This window comes from Aegilops tauschii, chromosome 7 (assembly GCF_002575655.3).
Source record: "Aegilops tauschii subsp. strangulata cultivar AL8/78 chromosome 7, Aet v6.0, whole genome shotgun sequence".
Taxonomy (NCBI): Eukaryota; Viridiplantae; Streptophyta; class Magnoliopsida; order Poales; family Poaceae; genus Aegilops; species Aegilops tauschii.
Genome location: NC_053041.3, coordinates 169,519,486 through 169,534,301, shown reverse-complemented (window position 1 = coordinate 169,534,301; position 14,816 = coordinate 169,519,486).

The window sequence follows — 14,816 nt, the reverse complement described above, 5'->3', positions numbered from 1 at the left end:
GGCGGTGATCGTCGCTCCCAGTTGGTCTCGCACTTGCTCTTCGACTATCTCCGGAATCCGCGCCACTTGTGCCTTGAGTTCTTGAACCTCGCGCTCCTGGCTTTCCGAGCTAGTCTTTCTCTCCTTTCGCCCAGCGGTATAGTAGTCCGACCATTTCATGGACAAGCCTTTGCCGGCCACACGACCAGCTGACGACGGCTTACTGAGCTTATCCTTGTTTTTCATTACGTTCAATGCCCTATTTAAAGTGGTGTCCCAAGGGGAGCTCTTAGACGACCCCGCGCTACTGCCTTTAGTGTTCTGCGGAAGGAACATGAACCATTTAGAAATTTGGCTTCATTAATTAGAATGCAACCATATGGAGGTAATTACGCGGGGGTGTATTCCTTACCAGAACAAGCTCAAGCGCCTTGGTCTTCGGATTCGTGGTGAGCTCCTTGGTTACCGGGTCAATCTTGTACCGGGCCCTGACTAGTTCCTGGTTTGCTTGTCACGGTATTTATCGAAGATGGGCGGTAGGCCTTGCTCAGCACGCTCCGCGTCCTCCTTGTCCCATATAGGTTCCGCCACTCTGTAACCGCCGGGACCGAGTTTGTGGACCCCTAAGTTCAAGTCCCACATATCTTTCCCCCACTGACTTGATTCCGCGGTTGCGTTGCTCTCGCACTTGATCTTGAACTCCAGGTAGCCAGCTTCGCTGATCGAAGGATTTGTCTCGTTGATCTTCTCATAACCATCACCTTTTTCAATCCTTCTCTTCACCGCGGCTCTCCAAGTAGCCAGGGCCGTGCTCATCTTCGTGAGGGCGGCACTGTTCACTTTATTCCCTGAGAGGCGTGTGTTTGCGAAGTCACGGGGGAACTTGTATCGTTCGTGCAACTTTGTGAAGAGGAGGTTGCGCAAATTCCCTCGGTCACGATGCCTTAGGTTCTCGGTGTTGATCGAGGCGGTGCTTCGGAGAATGCACCCGAGCTGTCGCGCGCACCCCTTGACTAATTCTTTGGGCGCCGTTGGATGCCCACCGGAGGACACTTCAGTAAATTCCTCCTTGACGGTGCCGAGTACGTTCGGGCGCCGGTCCTTCCATTGCCTCTTCGGTTGGCTGCCATCTGTGCGTGCGCTGCCATCATCAATGGTGGCATCCTCGGCGGCACCATCAGTGGTGTCATCCCCGACGCCACTAGGGGTTGTGTAGTCGGGATCGGTGTCTTCCGTGGCGTCCTCATAGCGGTGAGGTTCTTCCTCCATCTCCTGGGACAGCTCCCAGAATTGCTTGCCCGAACCGCCGGCCTCATCATTGTGGGCCATGTTTCGCTCTAAATAGGAAAAAAGTTTGGTCAAAAAGTTGGTTATTGTCAAGGAACAAGATCTCTAAGTTGACCAAATAACATAATTCTCGAGGAATGTCGCCAAAAAGTTGCTTATTGTCAAGGAACAATTGAGAGATGTTTGTGATATTGCCTAGGTGTTTTGGGATGGAACCTGTTAGTGTGTTGTTGCTAAGGTCCAAGTCCCTTCCTAACCCCCTTCTTCTTGTCTCCTCTCACTATCTCTCTCACACACATGGCAAGCAAGGGTGTGTGAGTGTGTGAAAAAAATACTAAACTAATCCAAGGGCTGGAAATTGATCATCTGTTTCAGATTGCAGTTTTCTTTCTTGGGGCTTCGGTGTGCGGTACAAAACTGAATTTTGGAAATCTACAGAATGAACAAGCTAAGGGCTGCAATTGCCCGCAAGGCTTCAAGGGTGACGGCATAATGGCTCAGTGTTATTTAAGGGTTGGTTTGTGAGGAATTATCATGGTCTCATCATTTAGGGTTTGTCGACACCGAGGCATCCTAAAAGCTAAGCTTTTATCATTTAGGGTTTGTCGACGCCGAGGCACCCTAAAAGCCTAAGCTTTCATCATTTAGGTTTTTATCGACACCGAGGCACCCTAAAAGCCAAGGTTTTATCATTTAGGGTTTGTTGACGCGGAGGCACCCTAAATGCTAAGTTAAGTTTTCATCATTTAGGGTTTATCGATGCCGAGGCACCCTAGGTTGACTGATATATATGGGTATCTTCTAATAATATACCCTATCAAGTATGGCGCAATAGTTAAAAAAATAGCCAACAGTGACATGCAAGTGCTGACAGAAAAGGGAAGGAGAATTCTAAGTTGGGCCTAATCACTTGGCTCTATTGCCACCTATGGCAGTTGCATATTAGTTGTGCAAAAAAATTTAAGAGCGGGCAGTAATGAATAATATTTAATGGGATACCTCAAAAAGCTAATCTAGTATCTCCATTTAACAGTTTTCAACTAGAAAGTGCACAAAGTGCAACAAACAGATTATTTCAACCCCCCAAACAATAATGATAACATTCTTTTCCTGAACAAACGACTCATGGTTTCGTCTGTCCACACATGAATTCAGCATATGTGTTTAATGCAGCAAGAATAAAGGGACACCACATGTCAAAAATCTCGCATCCAAAATTTCACAATTGAGCCTAACGTGACAATGCATATATAACCAGGCTTATGGTGCATTCTACTTTCTACCTGTCCAAACTGTATTTGTCAGACTTAACTAAGTTAACTGTTATCTGCACACCCTAATCTTTTTATCTGATTAGCACAAAATAGACATCTCAACACTTGCATTTGCAAACATAACACCATGAGACACTTCAACTAGGTACCTCTCGAAGGACAAAAACCAAGAGACAGTAAACATATCAGCCGTTGATAGAAGATTCAGAACTAGTCCTTAGCTTGAGCTTCTGAACTAGTACTGGCAAACCTAGAATAATGGCTCAAATGCTGAACCTAGAATAGATTATACCATTAGTAATAACTATGCATTGCTCATGTTGTAAAAAGGCACAGAAAGAGAGCAACTGACATTAGTAATAATTATGAGTTGATATCACACTTCTATATGTATAACAAAAGAGGAAGTTGATCCTACTTAATTAAGTACTAAGATACCCCGGCCCATGCATTAGTCGCAAGTACCCCATATGTCCTATTTTTAGCAAAGTCATGCCAAAATTCACGGAAAATTTCAGCATGACCTTTGCTGAAAATAGGACATATGGAGTACCCGAATTTGCCGGAACGAAAGTTAATCGACATTCCGGCAAACTCAAGGGCCTCTCGGGGTACCTGCAAAATCATTATCCCACCCCCGCCCCGCTGCAACCCCACAACACCCCACAATATCATCACGACACGATGGTATTAGACAAAACCCCCCAATATCATCACGACACGATGGTCTGAGACAAAACCCAGCAATATATCTTCCATGAAACCCTACCCTGATTCTCCTTTCTTCCTCTTTTTTCACTTAAACCTACAAACATGTAGGGAAAGCAATTAATACAAGGCACAAAAATGGCATGCTATGTAGCCTTAATGCTACAGAACATATGAAATATATGCCAGCATTATATATGATGTAAACTCCAATAATTTTTGAATAAAAACAGTAGCTAAAAAAAGTAGCAAGCAAGCAATTCATTTGACTAACTATTTAAGTGTTTTGGACTCCAACAACCACTTTGCAGACAAGCAGGAAAGTGGTTCTTCATGGATAGCTGAAAGTGGTTTTTCCTTGAGGGATGTGTGATCTATGATGGTGCTGTCTTTTTGCTTAATTGGCTTTGGTTAATCCTATGAGGAGCACTGGATTGAAGCAACGGCTCAGAACATGTCAACTACCTATGCAGGCATAAAGCATGTTGTTGGGATGGAGGTGGTGGAATCCACTTGTTGTCTGGCTAAGAAGTTGAAGTTGGCACTGATTAGTGCTGAAGTTGGCACTCTTTAAATTCAGAAAAGAAAAGGCACCACATAATATTGATGGACATGGGAAAGCTTTGCAATTGCACCCACAAGTGTCAAGCACCAACTTAATAGCCACTCCTAATAAATCCTTCCCATGACAGTACGACGCTCACCCTCGGTTCGACAAATAATATTATTCTCCCGCATTAGCTAAAATGGCTAAAACCGAATGCGATAATCCTAGTGTTCTCTTGTGGTGGTGGTGAGATGCCCATATCATGCATTGGTGGGCAACGATGATTAGATTAAACTGTAACCAGGCACATACTTACAGGTGTTTGCTAATATGAAAAAGGAGTGGACCTTTGGGTACAAAGGAGTGGACCTGAACGGTGCAAACAAAAAGAAACTGATAAAAAAGATGAGTGTTGTGTTCCCGGGGGTGGAAGAACATGACAGGGCCAGCCAACGATTACTAACTCGATAAAAAAGTGATTATTGCCCATGTAAATGGCACCAAATCCCTCCGGATCGTTAACAAGGGAGGATGCAGACAGGGGACTTCAATCAATCGAGCATCAGCAGCACAACGGTGTAACCAGATGGAATGGAATCGGGTTGGAAGGGCAACTAGCAAGCAACAGGCAAAGTAGTAGTGTGGCGGCAGCAGAGAGCAGCATCAACGGCGGGAAAGAGCAACGCCAAGGCAGCAACAAGCAGCAGCCAAGCAGCGAACGTCAACAGCAGCAGTAGTGCAGTCAGCAGAGCAACAGCAGCAGCGGGGCAGCGTGACAACAGTCAGCACAGGCGCGCGCGAGCGGCAACGGGCGGATGAGCACGGGCGAGGGATGGCCAGGGGCGCGCAGGCGGATGCGTGCCCAAGGGCAGGAGCAGCTGGGAGGGCATGCACCGGGGCGCGGCAGAGGAGCCCGGGGGCACGGGCCGGGTGTGGGATGAGCGCGAGGTCGACGGCGGCCTATGGAGGCGGATCGAAGGGGGGAACGGGTGAGGGACTCACCGCGGAGATCATGGCAGGCTCGGTGAAGGCCGGGGTGGACCGGAGAGACGGTGGCGACCGCGAGATGGCGACGGCTGGAGGTAGAAGAAGGACTCCTCCTCCTAGTGCTCCGGCGGCGACTCCGGCGGCGGAGCGGGCGCGGGGGACGTCGGTTGCGTGGGGTCGTCGGCGGCGGTGGAGAGCGGGCGCGGGGGGTTTGCTCGGCGGCGGTGGAGAGCGAGAGCGGGCGAGGGGGATCTGGCGAGGGAGGGTTAGCGAGGGGGGAAGGTTAGCAATGGCGCACCTCCTAGGGGTGCGCCATAAGTACTTTGATAGCAATGGCGCACCTTCCCCTAGTGCGCATTACTAACCTTTTTTTGGGATTTTTAGTTGCATCTAATATTTTTTTAGAAAATGACGATCAAATTTGAAAACATTTATGAATGTGAAAAAATATCAACAAATTTGTTATTTGAAAATATTTATGAATATGAAAAAATATCATCAAATTTGTTATTTGAAAATATCACCAAATTTGTTAGTTGAAAATATTTGAAAAAATATCATAAAAATTTGTATACCAATGGCGCACCTCCTAGGGGTGCGCCATAAGTACCTTGATAGCAATGGCGCACCTTCCCCTGGTGCGCCATTACTAATTATTTTTTTGGATTTTTAGTTGCATCTAATTTTTTTAGAAAATGATGATCAAATTTGAAAACATTTATGAATGTGAAAAAATATCATCAAATTTTTTATTTGAAAATATTTATGAATATGAAAAAATATCATCAAATTTGTTATTTGAAAATATCATCAATTTTTTTTGGATTTTTAGTTGCATTCATTTGTGAATTGGTAAAACATTTATGAATATGAAAAAATATCATCAAATTTGAAAAAATATCCATGAATTCAAAAAGTGCCCATGTAATTTAAAAATATTCAAGAGTTCAAAAAATATTAACAATTTCAATACTTTTTGTGAGTTAGAAATTCAATACCAGAATAAACATAAATAAATATTCATGAGGACTAGAACAGAAGAAATATCATTTCAATATGTCGAAATACAATCGAGAAATGAAGACTACAATTTAAATACAATCGATCTTAGCTAGCTATCTTTTCACAATCTTCTTGCCCTTCTTTTTCGCAAATGGAGTTCTTCTGTTGAACGGACGTCCTTTAGGTAGGGTGGTCCTGCTTCTTCTTGTGGTGTATGGCACTTCATCGTCGTCGTCATGTTCCATCTTCGGGTCGCCGTACTTGTCGAAGTCTTGCTCATTGGCGACTCCATCCATTCCGATGATCTTCCTTTTGCCTCTCCTCACGACAACACGACTGGGCTTTGACGGGTCGGTAATGAAGAAGCATTGGTCCACTTGGGAAGCTAGTAGCCATGGCTCATTTTTCGCGGTGACGTTTGCGCCCGCGGTCTTGGATTTGGCTTCGGGTATAACCATGGTGGTGAAATACCGGTCTTCTTTTAGGACGCTCTTGGCCCATCTGACACGGAACATCGGGACCTTCTCTCCAGCGTAGCTCAGCTCCCAGATCTCCTCGATCCTTCCGTAGTATCTGTCCTTGTCGTTACCGGTGTAGGATTCCATCGTTACCCTGGAGTTCTGATAAACATCGCTCTTCATGTCCTTGTCCTCGGTGTAGAATGTGTAGCCGTTGATATCATACGCCTCATAGGTCATCAGGTTGTGCTCGGCGCCCTGTGACAAGGCGAATATGAGTTTTTCTTCCGCGGAAGAATCCTCATGTAAAGGGTACGATAGAAGCTTCTCCTTGAACCAACGCGTGAAACATGATTTGTGCTCTTTGATTATATCTCCGTCCGTCCTCTGTTGGCCTCGGTCATTGTACGTCTTCTCAATACAGGTTTTGTGCTCTACCACCCAAGGATCGACCACGTCTATGTGTTGTAGCACGACTAGGTTTGCTCTTTCAAAGTCGGCGAGTCGACCCTCGAAGTCGACATGCATTTCGCGGCAACCATCGCGGTGACCCCACCAGCGAGCCTGCCGAGGTGCCTCTTGACGGGCAGACCAACGGGGTTATCGATGCCTAGATAATTCGTGCAGTAGGAGATGCACTCTTCGGTCAAAAAGCCCTTGGCTATGCTTCCCTCTGGACGTGACATGTTGCGAACATATCCTTTGATGACACCATTCATCCTTTCGAACGGCATCATGTTGTGCAGGAACATCGGCCCGAGTTGGATGATATCCTCCACGATATGGACCAGCAGATGCACCATAACATCGAAGAAGAAGTACATCTCAAGCTCGCATAGTATCAACACGATCTCTTCTTGTAGTCTTCTGAGTTGCCTCACGCCAACCGACTTCCGAGAGATGACGTCGAAAAAGTTGCATAGGCCAAATAGCGTTTCACGGACGTGCGCGTCCATGATCCCACGGATTGCAACTGGAAGTATCTGCGTCATCAGCATGTGACAGTCGTGAGACTTCATCCCGCTGAACTTCTGCTTCGCTGAGTCTAGTTATGTGCTTATCTTCCCTGCGTAACCGTAAGGAAGTTTTACTCCTACGAGGCAGGTGAAAAACTGCTTGATCTCCTCCTGACTTAGAGTGAAGCATGCGGGAGGGTAGTCATTTCCGATCTTCTTGGCCTTTTTGCCTTTGCGATGACTTTCCGTGTCCCGCTTCACCTCATCATCATCATCATTAGCGTGAAGCTCCTCCCTGATGCCCATTGATTTCAAGTCTGCCCTTGCTTTCGACCCATCTTTGGTCCTCTCTGGCATGTTGAGCAGGGTACCAAGCAGACTCTCGCACACGTTCTTTGTGATATGCATGACATCAAGGCTGTGAGGCACACGGAGGATCTTCCAGTACGGCAAGTCCCAGAAAACAGACCTCGTTTTCCATACCTTCAGCAGCGGCTCTGGCGCCTTTCGCTTCTTTCCCGGCTCTAGCGCCTTTTGCTTCTTTCCCGCCAGTGGGAAATCTTTCCAATTTTTCAACAGCTCGTCTATTTCCTCGCCGCTCCTCGTACGCGGGCGTCTTCGGGGTTCGGCTTCACCATCGAACATATCCTTGCGTTTTCTCCATGAGTCATCATCGCGAAGCCACCTTCGATGTCCCATGACCACGGTTTTTGAAGACCCAGGATCTCTATCTAGCTGGCGATATGTTGTGTCATCCATGCACCTGACGCATCCAGAAAACCCGTGGACCACCTGCCCCGTGACATATCCGTAACCAAGATAGTCGTGCACCGTCGTGAGCAGTGCGGCTCTCATAGGGGAATATTCTTTCTCTGCGACATCCCACGTATTGGCTGGCGTTTTCCATAGCGTGTATAGCTCCTCTTTCAGCAGCCCTAGATACAGATTGATGTCGTTCCCTGGTTGTTTCGGCCCTTCAATTAGGATACTCATGTGAATGTACTTCCTCTTCATGCACAACCAGGGGGAAGGTTGTACAACCACACAAACACAGGCCAGGTGCTATGTGTGCTTCTCTGGATGCCAAACGGATTGACTCCATCGGTGCTTGCGCCCAGCACGATGTTCCTTGGATCGTCCCCAAATTCTGGGTGTTTGAAGTTCAACGCTTGCCACTGGCTCGCATCCTTAGGGTGACTCAGCATCTTGTCTTTTTTATTTATCTCCGGATCATTTCCGTCATCTTCTCGCTTCTTCTCCTCCCTATCCGCGTGCCAACGCAGGAGCTTTGATAGCTTAGGGTCCGCGAAATACCGCTGCAGACGAGGAGTGGTCGGAAAGTACCACACCACTTTTCGAGGAGCTTTCTTCCTCTTCTTGTATCGAGTGACGCCGCACACCGGACATATGGTAGACTCCGCGTGCTCGTCCCGATAAATGATGCAATTGTTCATGCACACATGGTATTTCACGTGCGGTAAATCCAGAGAACACACGATTTTCTTTGCCTCCTCGAAACTGGTTGGGCACTTGTTCCCCTTGGCAAGACGTTCGTGCCAGAATGACATGTTCTCGTTGAAGCATGCGTCGGTCATTTTGTGTTTTACCTTCATCTCCAGAGCCATGAGCGTTACTTTCGGGCGGGTATCCTCGGGCCTGCATCCTTCATACAATGGAGTAACCGCGTCTATCTCCAGTTGATCCAGCTTGGCTTTCTCTCGGGCGGCAGCTCTTGCGTTATCCGTCTGCTTGAGAAGCAGCTCTTGAATATGAGGGTCCTGCACCCAGCCCATCGATGGTCCATCGTCGTCTGCTCCGACATCTTCATCTTCATGATCATGCCCTTCGTCTGCTCCGTCATCTTCCTCATCATCATGTCCGGCATCTTCTACATGATGACTGTGTACTGCATCTACTTCATGACCATGTCCTGGAGATTCTTCGTCTTCTCGCCCGCCCTCGCCGCGGTTGTCTTGCTGCCCTTCCTCATTTCTTGCCCGCCCCCATGGACGACTTCATAATCATCTTCATCACCTTGCCACTGATAGCCATCCATGAAACCACGCAAGAGCAGGTGGTCCCGCACCTATACGGAATCCGGGTCCATAAGGCTCTTCAGGTTGCATCTTCGACACGGACATCTTATCTCCGTCTCGTTCTTTTGAAGCATCTCGGCCTTCGCGGAGCTAAAAAACCTATTCACGATGCCTTCGGTCATTGTACGGACCATGGTCGCCTGCGGGGTAGAGCAAAACGATATTTTAGAACCAAAAATTTTTTTGGCATGACTTTGCCTAAAAATAGGACCAAAAAGAATGCATAGTGCCAAATTCTCGCCGAAACGGAAATGAATCAACATTCCGGCAAAATATTGGCAACTATCACATTTCAAATACTGGTACCTGCAAACACAAACATATGCAACACCACAAACATATGCTACACCACAAACATACGTAGATCTAGGCCATCAAAAGTGCATGTGCACGTTGTTGGAGGGAGAAAAAAGTAGATCTACAACATAAAGAAAGCTTTCCCCTTACTTACCTATCAAAAAAAGGTAATTTAACCACTTAATTTGGGTGAATCTATGGTGCAAATGAGGTGAGGAGGAGGAGGCAGCCGAGACATTCTTGGAGGAGGAGGTGGAGAGAATGAAGTGGGGAAAGTGAGTGTGGTAGGTGGCTGTCCAAAATATCTAGCTGCTCTCAGGTTACCAATGGCGCACCACCTAAAAATGTGCCATTAGTAACCAGGGTTACTAATGGCGCACCTGTTACGTGGTGCGCCATTACTAGTTTTGCAAAAAAATAAAATAAAAAAATAATTGTTAGTAGTGGCGCACCATGGTTGTGGTGCGCCATTACTAGTTTGAACTAGTAATGGCGCACTATACACTAGTGCGCCATTACTAGTTTTGAAAAAAAAAGTAAAAAAAAATTGTTAATAGTGGCGCACAGAGCGTGTGGTGCACCATTACTAGTAAAAACTAGTAATGGCGCACTATGCGCTGGTGCGCCATTACTAGTTTTGGATAAATAAAAAAAATTGTTAGTAGTGGCGCACCGTGGGAGTGGTGCGCCATTAGTGATATGGACACTAATGGCGCACCTACACATGGTGCACCACTGCTATATAGCAGTGGCGCACCACATATGTGGTGCGCCATTAATGTCCATATTAGCTATAGCCCTTTTCCTAGTAGTGTAATGTCAAAGAAGTTCGAGATGTCTATGATGAGTGAACTCAAATTCTTTCTTGGTTTGCAAATCAAGCAAACTAAGGAAGGTACCTTTGTTTCTCAAACAAAGTACACCAAGGACTTATTCAAGAAGTTCAATATGCAAGAATGCAAAGGTATGCCTACACCCATGCCTACTAGTGGACATCTTGACTTGACTAAGGACGGTGAACCGGTTGATCAAAAAGTTTACCGTTCTATGATTGGTTCATTGTTATATCTATGTGCCTCTCGTCCTGATATTATGCTAAGTGTGTGCATGTGCGCACGATATCAAGCGGCCCCTAAAGAGTGCCATCTTAAGGCTGTGAAAAGGATAGTGAGATACTTAATACACACACCAAATTTTGGCATTTGGTATCCTAAGAGGTCTTGTTTCAATCTTGTTGGTTACTCCGATTCGGACTATGCCGGAGACAAGGTTGATAGAAAGTCCACTTCAGGTACTTGTCAATTTCTTGGTAGATCTCTTGTGTCTTGGTCCTCCAAGAAACAAAACCCGGTATCCTTATCCACCGCCGAAGCGGAATACATTGCCGCTGGTTCATGTTGTGCTCAATTACTTTGGATGACCCAAACTCTTAAAGATTATGGGATATATGTGAAACATGTTCCATTGCTTTGTGAAATGAAAGTGCTATCAAAATTGCTCACAATCCCGTGCAACATTCTCGAACTAAGCATATTGAAGTTCGTCATCATTTCATTCGAGATCACGTTGCCAAAGGGGACATTGATCTTAAGCATGTTCGTACCGATAAGCAATTGGCGGATAAATTCACCAAACCGCTTGATGAGAAAAGTCTTTTGCCGTTTGATAGGAGAATTGAACATCATTGATGCTTCAAACTTGGAGTAGGAACTCCATTTGGATACATGCAAGGCATGAGCCTTTAACTAATCCTTGAAATTTCCTTCATGATGCTATCTTTATGTCTTGGATATACTTGCACCCTTGCATGCTATCTAATCCTTGTAGGTACTTGGATGGATCTAAATCCATGAAATTGCAACTCACTCATATCTTGAGCAATTTCTACATCACCAAGTCTCTACACAATGGTGGTTGAAGACAAGAAGCTCGAAACCCTTCAAACATATCCTTTGACAAATCTATATTAAATTCTATGATTGTCATTTTGGATACACAAGTGCTCTTCCTTGCAAGTCTAACCCATGTAGGTAGATGAACTCAAATCCCAAGTGGTGCTCCAAATTCTTGATAAGCTACATCAACCTTGAGCAACCCACACAAGTTCAACTACATGATCAAAATCAACACCACCACCCAAGGTATGTTATTCCATCTTAGAGAAGCCTCACTCCAAGTCATGGGGCAAAGCAACTCAACAAGATGCGAATACATCAAGATGCTTAAACGAAAAATGGTAACCTCATTTTCAGCTTAAACGATGAGTATGACCTATGATCAAGTGCCCTCACTTGACTCCTAAGTCAATATACTCTAACATAGGTGACTTTGTCGCCACCCAATTCTGGATGAAGTTCTCTTGTGTTTCTCTGTGGTCTTGCATTTGTCTCGTGCACATTTATTTCCCCTTTTCACAAAAAAAACTTCATCTAGATTCTTTTTTTATTCTTTTGTGTTCTGCATTCTCTGCATCGAATTCATTGCAAATCTTTTGGCTAATTCCTTGCAAATCCTTGTGAGATCTTAATTGCCTAGAGAGCTGAGGTGACAAGTGTTTTCACTGTGATGAACTCGGTCACACCGTTTGTTTTCTTCGGCCCAACCGAATTCTTTCGGTGCCACCGAAGCACACAACTCAGTGCTACCGATTTCGCTGCAGAAAAGACAGCTTGCCACTTGTTCCTGCATTTTTATGCTCCAGCTCCACTCAATGATTCTTGTCCTCTACAAGCATCACATTCGACTTGCTACTTTGCTCTGTGACTCAAGGACCAAACCCATTTGTAATAAAAATCCAGAAGAGCCCTTCTTGGAAATTGATGTCAAAGGGGGAGAGAGATCACATCAAAGCTTAAAGAGAGATCACATAAAAAGGGGGAGAGAATACTCAGGGGGAGAACGTAAGAAACCCCATATGCTTGGTGTTCAAGAGGAGAGAAGTCACATGTCTTTAAGAGGGGAAAGACATGTTCATATTTGTTGTTTGCATTAGCTCTGTTTCTTTTCTTTGCTCTGATTTTCTGTTCCCTATCTTCTCCCAATATCACATGCAAGATTCAGGGGGAGCAAGACAACTAAGGGAAGGAAATCCTTGAATTCATTGCTCATCTTTACCTTTGGGGACATGTCTATATCCAATAGAGTACTCAGTACTCACTCTCTACATGTTATCCCAGTCTTGGTACTCTTGTGGTTTCTTTTGTTTGCTCTGGATAGTAGGTGTATCTGTGTTATCTAACCTTATTTACTCAGGTTCATTCTTTCCTAAGCCAACTCAAGATCACAAGGTAAGTATATGCATCACAGTCATGTGTATGAGGATCTCTTGCTGTTGTACATACTGTTTGCAAGAAGGACTCATGAGCATGAAGGTACATCTCCTATACTTACATCATTTGCTCTGATGCATATAGCCAAGATACATGTAACACATGGCTTACTCTGTCATGCTTATGCATTCACATACTTCTATGTTCCATATTTATATGATTGCATACATATAGGGGGAGCCTATGCATGTTACATGTCTTTCCAAAGCTTTACTTGTTATTCTCTATATCTTTATCTAAAGCTTTGATGTATGTTGTCATCAATTACCAAAAAGGGGGAGATTGAAAGCACAAGTGCTCCCTGGGAGATTTTGGTAATTAATGTCAACATATCTCTTGTTGGACTAATGCTTCTACCTAGTATGTTTCATATAAGTTCAACAATGGAGTGGCATGGACTAGAGGACGTGGAACCCCTTCAAAATGCTAAGGACAAAAGATTGGCTCAAGCTCAAAGCACAAGACTCTACATTTTCAGTTTAGTGGTCCAAGATCACATTGAGCCCATAGGAAAAGCCAATACTATTAAGAAGGGATGAGGTGTTGCTTAATGGCTTGCTTGCTCAAAGTGCTTAGTGATATGCTCCAAGCCCTCAACCACTTTCTCATATCCACATATGTCCCAAACCAAAAGTCTAACTCGGCCCCGCCGATTCTTGTTTGGGAACGTAGCAGAAATTCAAAATTTTCTACGCATCACCAAGATCAATCTATGGAGTTTACTAGCAACGAGAGGGAAGGAGTGCATCTACATACCCTTGTAGATCGCGAGCGAAAGCGTTCAAGTGAACGGGGTTGATGGAGTCGTACTCGTCGTGATCCAAATCACCGATGACCGAGCGCCGAACGGACGGCACCTCCGCGTTCAACACACGTACGGAGCAGTGACGTCTCCTCCTTCTTGATCCAGCAAGGGGGGAGGAGAGGTTGATGGAGATCCAGCAGCACGACGGCGTGGTGGTGGAAGTAGCGGGATTCCAACAGGGCTTCGCAAGCGCTGCGGGAGGAGGGAGATGTGTCACGGGAGGGAGAGGGAGGCGCCAGGGCTTAGGTCTTGCTTCCCTCCATCCCCCCCACTATATATAGGGCCAAGGGAGAGGGGGGGGCACAGCCTTGGCCCTTCCTCCAAGGAAGGGTGCGGCCAGGGAGGAGTCCATCCTCCCCAAGGCACCTCGGAGGTGCCTTCCCCCTTTAGGACTCTCCCTTTCCCTTATCTCTTGGCGCATGGGCCTCTTGGGGCTGGTGCCCTTGGCCCATATAGGCCAAGGCGCACACCCCTACAGCCCATGTGGCCCCCCGGGGCTGGTGGACCCCCTTGGTGGACCCCCGGACCCCTTTCGGCACTCCCGGTACAATACCGATAATGCGCGAAAGTTTTCCTTCGACCAAAACAAAACTTCCCATATATAAATCTTTACCTCCGGACCATTCCGGAACTCCTCGTGACGTCCGGGATCTCATCCGGGACTCCGAACAACTTTCGGGTTACCGCATACTAATATCTCTACAACCCTAGCGTCACCGAACCTTAAGTGTGTAGACCCTACGGGTTCGGGAGACACGCAGACATGACCGAGACGACTCTCCGGTCAATAACCAACAGCGGGATCTGGATACCCATGTTAGCTCCCACATGCTCCTCAATGATCTCATCGGATGAACCACGATGTCGAGGATTCAATCAATCCCGTATACAATTCCCTTTGTCTACCGGTATGGTACTTGCCCGAGATTCGATCGTCGGTATCCCGATACCTTGTTCAATCTCGTTACCGGCAAGTCTCTTTACTCGTTCCGTAACACATCATCCCGTGATCAACTCCTTGGTCACATTGTGCACATTATGATGATGTCCTACCGAGTGGGCCCAGAGATACCTCTCTGTTTACACGGAGT